Genomic DNA, 12,351 nt, shown 5'->3' on the forward strand with positions numbered 1-12,351 from the left:
AGGATATCTGGCTTTCACCCAGAAGGCCCGGGTTAAGTTCCCGGTATCGGAGGTCAGTTTTCTAAAATCTTTATTATGAAACACGGTACAAGAAGCTCAATTGTTAAAACCCAAGCAGATCCGATATGGTCTAGTGGCTAGGATATCTGGCTTCACCCAGAAGGCACTTGTTCAATTCCCGGAATCTGAGGTCAGTTTTCTAAAATCTTTATTATGAAACGATAGAAGAAGCTCAATGGTGAAAACTCAAGCAGATCCGATATGGTCTAGTGGCTAAGATATCTGGCTTTCACCCAGAAGGCCTGGGTTCAGTTCCCGGTATCGGAGGTCAGTTTTCTAAATTCTTTATTAATCACCGATTCTAGGAGCTCAATTGTGACAAACCAAATCGATCGGATATGGTCTATTGGCTAGGATATCTGGCTTTCGCCCAGAAGGCCCGGGTTCAATTCCCGGTATCGGAGGTCAGTTTTCTAAAATCTTTATTATGAAACACGATACAAGAAGCTCGATAGTGAAAACCGAAGCAGATCCGAAATGGTCTAGTGGCTAGGATATCTGGCTTCACCCAGAAGGCACTTGTTCAATTCCCGGTATCTGAGGTCAGTTTTCCAAAATCTTTATTATGAAACGATAGAAGAAGCTCAATGGTGAAAACTCAAGCAGATCCGATATGGTCCAGTGGCTAGGATATCTGGCCTCACCCAGAAGGCCCAGGTTCAATTCCCGGTATCGGAGGTCAGATTTCTAATTTTTTTTATTAAGAAACGATACTAGGAACTCAATTGTTAAAACCCAAGCAGATCCGATATGGTCTAGTGGCTAGGATATCTGGCTTCACCCATTTGGCACTTGTTCAATTCCCGGTATCTGAGGTCAGTTTTCTAAATTCTGTATTAATCAACGATTCTAGGAGCTCAATTGTGACAGCCAAATCGATGCGATATGGTCTATTGGCTAGGATATCTGGCTTTCACCCAGAAGGCCCGGGTTCAATTCCCCGTATCGGAGGTCAGTTTTCTAAATTCTTTATTAATCAACGATTCTAGGAGCTCAATTGTGACAACCAAATCGATCCGATATGGTCTATTGGCTAGGATATCTGGCTTTCACCCAGAAGGCCCGGGTTCAGTTCCCGGTATCGGAGGTCAGTTTTCTAAATTCTTTATTAATCAACGATTCTAGGAGCTCAATTGTGACAAACCAAATCGATCCGATATGGTCTATTGGCTAGGATATCTGGCTTTCACCCAGAAGGCCCGGGTTCAATTCACGGTATCTGAGGTCAGTTTTCTAAAATCTTTATTATGAAACACGGTACAAGAAGCTCAATTGTTAAAACCCAAGCAGATCCGATATGGTCTAGTGGCTAGGATATCTGGCTTCACCCAGAAGGCACTTGTTCAATTCCCGGAATCTGAGGTCAGTTTTCTAAAATCTTTATTATGAAACGATAGAAGAAGCTCAATGGTGAAAACTCAAGCAGATCCGATATGGTCTAGTGGCTAAGATATCTGGCTTTCACCCAGAAGGCCTGGGTTCAGTTCCCGGTATCGGAGGTCAGTTTTCTAAATTCTTTATTAATCACCGATTCTAGGAGCTCAATTGTGACAAACCAAATCGATCGGATATGGTCTATTGGCTAGGATATCTGGCTTTCGCCCAGAAGGCCCGGGTTCAATTCCCGGTATCGGAGGTCAGTTTTCTAAAATCTTTATTATGAAACACGATACAAGAAGCTCGATAGTGAAAACCGAAGCAGATCCGAAATGGTCTAGTGGCTAGGATATCTGGCTTCACCCAGAAGGCACTTGTTCAATTCCCGGTATCTGAGGTCAGTTTTCCAAAATCTTTATTATGAAACGATAGAAGAAGCTCAATGGTGAAAACTCAAGCAGATCCGATATGGTCTAGTGGCTAGGATATCTGGCTTCACCCAGAAACACTTGTTCAATTCCCGGTATCTGAGGTCAGTTTTCTAAAATCTTTATTATGAAACACGGTACAAGAAGCTCAATTGTTAAAATCCAAGCAGATCCGATATGGTCTAGTGGCTAGGATATCTGGCTTGACCCAAAAGGCACTTGTTCAATTTCCGGTATCTGAGGTCAGTTTTCTAAAATCTTTATTATGAAACGATAGAAGAAGCTCAATGGTGAAAACTCAAGCAGATCCGATATGGTCCAGTGGCTAGGATATCTGGCTTCACCCAGAAGGCCCAGGTTCAATTCCCGGTATCGGAGGTCAGATTTCTAATTTTTTTTATTAAGAAACGATACTAGGAACTCAATTGTTAAAACCCAAGCAGATCCGATATGGTCTAGTGGCTAGGATATCTGGCTTCACCCAGAAGGCACTTGTTCAATTCCCGGTATCTGAGGTCAATTTTCTAAAATCTTTATTATGAAACGATAGAAGAAGCTCAATGGTGAAAACTCAAGCAGATCCGATATGGTCTAGTGGCTAGGATATCTGGCTTCACCCAGTAGGCCCGAGTTCAATTCCCGGTATCGGAGGTCAGTTTTCTAATTTTTTTTAGTAAGAAACGATACTAGGAACTCAATTGTTAAAACCCAAGCAGATCCGATATGGTCTAGTGGCTAGGATATCAGGCTTCACCCAGAAGGCACTTGTTCAATTCCCGGTATCTGAAGTCAGTTTTCTAAAATCTTTATTATGAAACGATAGAAGAAGCTCAATGGTGAAAACTCAAGCAGATCCGATATGGTCCAGTGGCTAGGATATCTGGCTTCACCCAGAAGGCCCAGGTTCAATTCCCGGTATCGGAGGTCAGATTTCTAATTTTTTTTATTAAGAAACGATACTAGGAACTCAATTGTTAAAACCCAAGCAGATCCGATATGGTCTAGTGGCTAGGATATCTGGCTTCACCCATTTGGCACTTGTTCAATTCCCGGTATCTGAGGTCAGTTTTCTAAATTCTTTATTAATCAACGATTCTAGGAGCTCAATTGTGACAGCCAAATCGATGCGATATGGTCTATTGGCTAGGATATCTGGCTTTCACCCAGAAGGCCCGGGTTCAATTCCCCGTATCGGAGGTCAGTTTTCTAAATTCTTTATTAATCAACGATTCTAGGAGCTCAATTGTGACAACCAAATCGATCCGATATGGTCTATTGGCTAGGATATCTGGCTTCACCCAGAAGGCACTTGTTCAATTCCCGGTATCGGAGGTCAGTTTTCTAAATTCTTTATTAATCAACGATTCTAGGAGCTCAATTGTGACAAACCAAACGGATCCGATATGGTCTTTTTTCTAGGATATCTGGCCTTCACCCAGAAGGCCCGGGTTTAGTTCCCGGTATCGGAGGTCAGTTTTCTAAAAACTTTATTAAGAAACGATACTAGGAACTCAATTGTTAAAACGCTAGATGATCCGATATGGTCTAGTGGCTAGGATATCTGGCTTCACCCAGAAGGCACTTGTTCAATTCCCGGTATCTGAGGTCAGTTTTCTAAAATCTTTATTATGAAACGATAGAAGAAGCTCAATGGTGAAAACTCAAGCAGATCCGATATGGTCTAGTGGCTAGGATATCTGGCTTCACCCAGAAGGCACTTGTTCAATTCCCGGTATCTGAGGTCAGTTTTCCAAAATCTTTATTATGAAACGATAGAAGAAGCTCAATGGTGAAAACTCAAGCAGATCCGATATGGTCCAGTGGCTAGGATATCTGGCTTCACCCAGAAGGCCCAGGTTCAATTCCCGGTATCGGAGGTCAGATTTCTAATTTTTTTTATTAAGAAACGATACTAGGAACTCAATTGTTAAAACCCAAGCAGATCCGATATGGTCTAGTGGCTAGGATATCTGGCTTCACCCATTTGGCACTTGTTCAATTCCCGGTATCTGAGGTCAGTTTTCTAAATTCTGTATTAATCAACGATTCTAGGAGCTCAATTGTGACAGCCAAATCGATGCGATATGGTCTATTGGCTAGGATATCTGGCTTTCACCCAGAAGGCCCGGGTTCAATTCCCCGTATCGGAGGTCAGTTTTCTAAATTCTTTATTAATCAACGATTCTAGGAGCTCAATTGTGACAACCAAATCGATCCGATATGGTCTATTGGCTAGGATATCTGGCTTTCACCCAGAAGGCCCGGGTTCAGTTCCCGGTATCGGAGGTCAGTTTTCTAAATTCTTTATTAATCAACGATTCTAGGAGCTCAATTGTGACAAACCAAATCGATCCGATATGGTCTATTGGCTAGGATATCTGGCTTTCACCCAGAAGGCCCGGGTTCAATTCACGGTATCTGAGGTCAGTTTTCTAAAATCTTTATTATGAAACACGGTACAAGAAGCTCAATTGTTAAAACCCAAGCAGATCCGATATGGTCTAGTGGCTAGGATATCTGGCTTCACCCAGAAGGCACTTGTTCAATTCCCGGAATCTGAGGTCAGTTTTCTAAAATCTTTATTATGAAACGATAGAAGAAGCTCAATGGTGAAAACTCAAGCAGATCCGATATGGTCTAGTGGCTAAGATATCTGGCTTTCACCCAGAAGGCCTGGGTTCAGTTCCCGGTATCGGAGGTCAGTTTTCTAAATTCTTTATTAATCACCGATTCTAGGAGCTCAATTGTGACAAACCAAATCGATCGGATATGGTCTATTGGCTAGGATATCTGGCTTTCGCCCAGAAGGCCCGGGTTCAATTCCCGGTATCGGAGGTCAGTTTTCTAAAATCTTTATTATGAAACACGATACAAGAAGCTCGATAGTGAAAACCGAAGCAGATCCGAAATGGTCTAGTGGCTAGGATATCTGGCTTCACCCAGAAGGCACTTGTTCAATTCCCGGTATCTGAGGTCAGTTTTCCAAAATCTTTATTATGAAACGATAGAAGAAGCTCAATGGTGAAAACTCAAGCAGATCCGATATGGTCTAGTGGCTAGGATATCTGGCTTCACCCAGAAACACTTGTTCAATTCCCGGTATCTGAGGTCAGTTTTCTAAAATCTTTATTATGAAACACGGTACAAGAAGCTCAATTGTTAAAATCCAAGCAGATCCGATATGGTCTAGTGGCTAGGATATCTGGCTTCACCCAAAAGGCACTTGTTCAATTTCCGGTATCTGAGGTCAGTTTTCTAAAATCTTTATTATGAAACGATAGAAGAAGCTCAATGGTGAAAACTCAAGCAGATCCGATATGGTCCAGTGGCTAGGATATCTGGCTTCACCCAGAAGGCCCAGGTTCAATTCCCGGTATCGGAGGTCAGATTTCTAATTTTTTTTATTAAGAAACGATACTAGGAACTCAATTGTTAAAACCCAAGCAGATCCGATATGGTCTAGTGGCTAGGATATCTGGCTTCACCCAGAAGGCACTTGTTCAATTCCCGGTATCTGAGGTCAATTTTCTAAAATCTTTATTATGAAACGATAGAAGAAGCTCAATGGTGAAAACTCAAGCAGATCCGATATGGTCTAGTGGCTAGGATATCTGGCTTCACCCAGTAGGCCCGAGTTCAATTCCCGGTATCGGAGGTCAGTTTTCTAATTTTTTTTAGTAAGAAACGATACTAGGAACTCAATTGTTAAAACCCAAGCAGATCCGATATGGTCTAGTGGCTAGGATATCAGGCTTCACCCAGAAGGCACTTGTTCAATTCCCGGTATCTGAAGTCAGTTTTCTAAAATCTTTATTATGAAACGATAGAAGAAGCTCAATGGTGAAAACTCAAGCAGATCCGATATGGTCCAGTGGCTAGGATATCTGGCTTCACCCAGAAGGCCCAGGTTCAATTCCCGGTATCGGAGGTCAGATTTCTAATTTTTTTTATTAAGAAACGATACTAGGAACTCAATTGTTAAAACCCAAGCAGATCCGATATGGTCTAGTGGCTAGGATATCTGGCTTCACCCATTTGGCACTTGTTCAATTCCCGGTATCTGAGGTCAGTTTTCTAAATTCTTTATTAATCAACGATTCTAGGAGCTCAATTGTGACAGCCAAATCGATGCGATATGGTCTATTGGCTAGGATATCTGGCTTTCACCCAGAAGGCCCGGGTTCAATTCCCCGTATCGGAGGTCAGTTTTCTAAATTCTTTATTAATCAACGATTCTAGGAGCTCAATTGTGACAACCAAATCGATCCGATATGGTCTATTGGCTAGGATATCTGGCTTCACCCAGAAGGCACTTGTTCAATTCCCGGTATCGGAGGTCAGTTTTCTAAATTCTTTATTAATCAACGATTCTAGGAGCTCAATTGTGACAAACCAAACGGATCCGATATGGTCTTTTTTCTAGGATATCTGGCCTTCACCCAGAAGGCCCGGGTTTAGTTCCCGGTATCGGAGGTCAGTTTTCTAAAAACTTTATTAAGAAACGATACTAGGAACTCAATTGTTAAAACGCTAGATGATCCGATATGGTCTAGTGGCTAGGATATCTGGCTTCACCCAGAAGGCACTTGTTCAATTCCCGGTATCTGAGGTCAGTTTTCTAAAACCTTTATTATGAAACGATAGAAGAAGCTCAATGGTGAAAACTCAAGCAGATCCGATATGGTCTAGTGGCTAGGATATCTGGCTTCACCCAGAAGGCACTTGTTCAATTCCCGGTATCTGAGGTCAGTTTTCTAAAATCTTTATTATGAAACACGGTACAATAAGCTCAATTGTTAAAACCCAAGCAGATCCGATATGGTCTAGTGGCTAGGATATCTGGCTTCACCCAAAAGGCACTTGTTCAATTTCCGGTATCTGAGGTCAGTTTTCTAAAATCTTTATTATGAAACGATAGAAGAAGCTCAATGGTGAAAACTCAAGCAGATCCGATATGGTCCAGTGGCTAGGATATCTGGCTTCACCCAGAAGGCCCAGGTTCAATTCCCGGTATCGGAGGTCAGTTTTCTAATTTTTTTTATTAAGAAACGATACTAGGAACTCAATTGTTAAAACCCAAGCAGATCCGATATGGTCTAGTGGCTAGGATATCTGGCTTCACCCATTTGGCACTTGTTCAATTCCCGGTATCTGAGGTCAGTTTTCTAAATTCTTTATTAATCAACGATTCTAGGAGCTCAATTGTGACAAACCAAACGGATCCGATATGGTCTTTTTTCTAGGATATCTGGCCTTCACCCAGAAGGCCCGGGTTTAGTTCCCGGTATCGGAGGTCAGTTTTCTAAAAACTTTATTAAGAAACGATACTAGGAACTCAATTGTTAAAACGCTAGATGATCCGATATGGTCTAGTGGCTAGGATATCTGGCTTCACCCAGAAGGCACTTGTTCAATTCCCGGTATCTGAGGTCAATTTTCTAAAATCTTTATTATGAAACGATAGAAGAAGCTCAATGGTGAAAACTCAAGCAGATCCGATATGGTCTAGTGGCTAGGATATCTGGCTTCACCCAGTAGGCCCGAGTTCAATTCCCGGTATCGGAGGTCAGTTTTCTAATTTTTTTTAGTAAGAAACGATACTAGGAACTCAATTGTTAAAACCCAAGCAGATCCGATATGGTCTAGTGGCTAGGATATCAGGCTTCACCCAGAAGGCACTTGTTCAATTCCCGGTATCTGAAGTCAGTTTTCTAAAATCTTTATTATGAAACGATTAGGGATGCAACGATTCGTAATTTTTCGGAATCGGCCGATTCGATGCATCGGTCTCTAAAAAATCGGCTTCGGCCGATTAATCGGCCGAAGCCTCAAGGTTATACGTTAGTATAGGAGTGCTACTTGTCAAAAATGTCTAAGGACAATAATCTATCTGGTTTGGTTTCCGAGATACTAGTTCATTTAGTTCAACACACATTTTGTGACACCAAACACATTAGAGGGATAGCTGACAATAATAAAATCCAGACTGTGATAGAGCGACATTGTTTGTGGAACGGGTGGGAGCAAAGAGAATATACCAAGAGGAGCAAAAAGTCTAGCCTTCCACGGGGCTTTTGAAAAGCCCGGCCACGGTTTTGGAGTAACTAGATCCGGTTTTTGTTTAGTGGCTAAGCCGCGACGCCTTTTGCTGGTTAAATTATGTCGGCTGCTTATTTTTGGTGGTGGCAAAGGGTTGATCTCTGGTTTGACCGTTGACGTACAAAAGGTAATTTTTAAGTAGACGACACGGTCACGTGAACAACCGGAACTTGTTTCTCAAAATCAGTCCCGGTCACTATTTACAAAGTTACCACTCCTCTTGGTATATTCTCTTTGGTGGGAAGTAGCAGTGCGCACAAATCGAAAGGAGAATCAAAGATAGAAGGGGGAAGGCAAACCATAACGGCCGGCCACCATGGCTCTCCCGCGCACCTACCTCGGCGCACAGCCTAGGAGTAAGACGTCACGTGATCCGTTGAGAAGGAAATTCAAAAAGGGTAAACCGGAAAATACGGTTAGAGGCTCACACTAGACTAGAGAGATCAGCATTCAGCGTTGTTACCGTAGCTTTGTAATAACGTAAACAAACTTCTATGATTTTTTTCTCTCGGTTGCGCCGATTGCGCATGTGCGCCACGCTCTTAGAGAGCAACTGGTACTGGTAACGTTTTTGAAAGGGGGGCTAACGGAGAATTTGGTTAAATTACGTTATTTGTTAAATGGCAAACTTGTTAGTTCCTTTATACTAGCTCAAAAGATTAGATCTAACCAAAAAGAGTCGGCCGAAAAAAATCGGCCGATTACCTTAGAAAAATCGGCCGATTCGATTATTCGGCCAAGTGGCCGATTCTGGCCGAAGCCGATTCTTGGCCGATGCATCGTTGCATCCCTAGAAACGATAGAAGAAGCTCAATGGTGGAAACTCAAGCAGATCCGATATGGTCTAGTGGCTAGGATATCTGGCTTCACCTAGAAGGCCCGAGTTCAATTCCCGGTATCGGAGGTCAGTTTTCTATTTTTTTTTATTAGTAAACGATACTAGGAACTCAATTGTTAAAACCCAAGGAGATCCGATATGGTCTAGTGGCTAGGATATCTGGCTTCACCCAGAAGGCACTTGTTCAATTCCCGGTATCTGAGGTCAGTTTTCTAAAATCTTATTATGAAACGATAGAAGAAGCTCAATGGTGGAAACTCAAGCAGATCCGATATGGTCTAGTGGCTAGGATATCTGGCTTCACCTAGAAGGCCCGAGCTCAATTCCCGGTATCGGAGGTCAGTTTTCTAATTTTTTTTAGTAAGAAACGATACTAGGAACTCAATTGTTAAAACCCAAGCAGATCCGATATGGTCTAGTGGCTAGGATATCTGGCTTCACCCAGAAGGCACTTGTTCAATTCCCGGTATCGGAGGTCAGTTTTCTAATTTTTTTTATTAGGAAAAGCCACTTGGAACTCAATTGTTAAAACCCAAGCAGATCCGATATGGTCTAGTGGCTAGGATATCTGGCTTCACCCAGAAGGCACTTGTTCAATTCCCGGTATCTGAGGTCAGTTTTCTAAAATCTTTATTATGAAACGATACAAGAAGCTCAATAGTGAAAACTCAAGCAGATGCGATATGGTCTAGTGGCTAGGATGTCTGGCTTTCACCCAGAAGACCAGGGATCAATTCCCGGTATCGGAGGTCAGTTTTCTAATTTTTTTATTAAGAAACGATACTAGGAACTCAATTGTTAAAAGTCAAGCAGATACGATATGGTCTAGTGGCTAGGATATCTGGCTTCACCCATTTGGCACTTGTTCAATTCCCGGTATCTGAGGTCAGTTTTCTAAATTCTTTATTAATCAACGATTCTAGGAGCTCAATTGTGACAGCCAAATCGATGCGATATGGTCTATTGGCTAGGATATCTGGCTTTCACCCAGAAGGCCCGGGTTCAATTCCCCGTATCGGAGGTCAGTTTTCTAAATTCTTTATTAATCAACGATTCTAGGAGCTCAATTGTGACAACCAAATCGATCCGATATGGTCTATTGGCTAGGATATCTGGCTTCACCCAGAAGGCACTTGTTCAATTCCCGGTATCGGAGGTCAGTTTTCTAAATTCTTTATTAATCAACGATTCTAGGAGCTCAATTGTGACAAACCAAACGGATCCGATATGGTCTTTTTTCTAGGATATCTGGCCTTCACCCAGAAGGCCCGGGTTTAGTTCCCGGTATCGGAGGTCAGTTTTCTAAAAACTTTATTAAGAAACGATACTAGGAACTCAATTGTTAAAACGCTAGATGATCCGATATGGTCTAGTGGCTAGGATATCTGGCTTCACCCAGAAGGCACTTGTTCAATTCCCGGTATCTGAGGTCAGTTTTCTAAAATCTTTATTATGAAACGATAGAAGAAGCTCAATGGTGAAAACTCAAGCAGATCCGATATGGTCTAGTGGCTAGGATATCTGGCTTCACCCAGAAGGCACTTGTTCAATTCCCGGTATCTGAGGTCAGTTTTCTAAAATCTTTATTATGAAACACGGTACAATAAGCTCAATTGTTAAAACCCAAGCAGATCCGATATGGTCTAGTGGCTAGGATATCTGGCTTCACCCAAAAGGCACTTGTTCAATTTCCGGTATCTGAGGTCAGTTTTCTAAAATCTTTATTATGAAACGATAGAAGAAGCTCAATGGTGAAAACTCAAGCAGATCCGATATGGTCCAGTGGCTAGGATATCTGGCTTCACCCAGAAGGCCCAGGTTCAATTCCCGGTATCGGAGGTCAGTTTTCTAATTTTTTTTATTAAGAAACGATACTAGGAACTCAATTGTTAAAACCCAAGCAGATCCGATATGGTCTAGTGGCTAGGATATCTGGCTTCACCCATTTGGCACTTGTTCAATTCCCGGTATCTGAGGTCAGTTTTCTAAATTCTTTATTAATCAACGATTCTAGGAGCTCAATTGTGACAAACCAAACGGATCCGATATGGTCTTTTTTCTAGGATATCTGGCCTTCACCCAGAAGGCCCGGGTTTAGTTCCCGGTATCGGAGGTCAGTTTTCTAAAAACTTTATTAAGAAACGATACTAGGAACTCAATTGTTAAAACGCTAGATGATCCGATATGGTCTAGTGGCTAGGATATCTGGCTTCACCCAGAAGGCACTTGTTCAATTCCCGGTATCTGAGGTCAATTTTCTAAAATCTTTATTATGAAACGATAGAAGAAGCTCAATGGTGAAAACTCAAGCAGATCCGATATGGTCTAGTGGCTAGGATATCTGGCTTCACCCAGTAGGCCCGAGTTCAATTCCCGGTATCGGAGGTCAGTTTTCTAATTTTTTTTAGTAAGAAACGATACTAGGAACTCAATTGTTAAAACCCAAGCAGATCCGATATGGTCTAGTGGCTAGGATATCAGGCTTCACCCAGAAGGCACTTGTTCAATTCCCGGTATCTGAAGTCAGTTTTCTAAAATCTTTATTATGAAACGATTAGGGATGCAACGATTCGTAATTTTTCGGAATCGGCCGATTCGATGCATCGGTCTCTAAAAAATCGGCTTCGGCCGATTAATCGGCCGAAGCCTCAAGGTTATACGTTAGTATAGGAGTGCTACTTGTCAAAAATGTCTAAGGACAATAATCTATCTGGTTTGGTTTCCGAGATACTAGTTCATTTAGTTCAACACACATTTTGTGACACCAAACACATTAGAGGGATAGCTGACAATAATAAAATCCAGACTGTGATAGAGCGACATTGTTTGTGGAACGGGTGGGAGCAAAGAGAATATACCAAGAGGAGCAAAAAGTCTAGCCTTCCACGGGGCTTTTGAAAAGCCCGGCCACGGTTTTGGAGTAACTAGATCCGGTTTTTGTTTAGTGGCTAAGCCGCGACGCCTTTTGCTGGTTAAATTATGTCGGCTGCTTATTTTTGGTGGTGGCAAAGGGTTGATCTCTGGTTTGACCGTTGACGTACAAAAGGTAATTTTTAAGTAGACGACACGGTCACGTGAACAACCGGAACTTGTTTCTCAAAATCAGTCCCGGTCACTATTTACAAAGTTACCACTCCTCTTGGTATATTCTCTTTGGTGGGAAGTAGCAGTGCGCACAAATCGAAAGGAGAATCAAAGATAGAAGGGGGAAGGCAAACCATAACGGCCGGCCACCATGGCTCTCCCGCGCACCTACCTCGGCGCACAGCCTAGGAGTAAGACGTCACGTGATCCGTTGAGAAGGAAATTCAAAAAGGGTAAACCCGAAAATACGGTTAGAGGCTCACACTAGACTAGAGAGATCAGCATTCAGCGTTGTTACCGTAGCTTTGTAATAACGTAAACAAACTTCTATGATTTTTTTCTCTCGGTTGCGCCGATTGCGCATGTGCGCCACGCTCTTAGAGAGCAACTGGTACTGGTAACGTTTTTGAAAGGGGGGCTAACGGAGAATTTGGTTAAATTACGTTATTTGTTAAATGGCAAACT

Source organism: Phalangium opilio, unplaced genomic scaffold (genome assembly GCF_054372755.1).
Source record: "Phalangium opilio isolate 3A_F unplaced genomic scaffold, DU_Popi_V2 ptg000810l_1, whole genome shotgun sequence".
Taxonomy (NCBI): Eukaryota; Metazoa; Arthropoda; class Arachnida; order Opiliones; family Phalangiidae; genus Phalangium; species Phalangium opilio.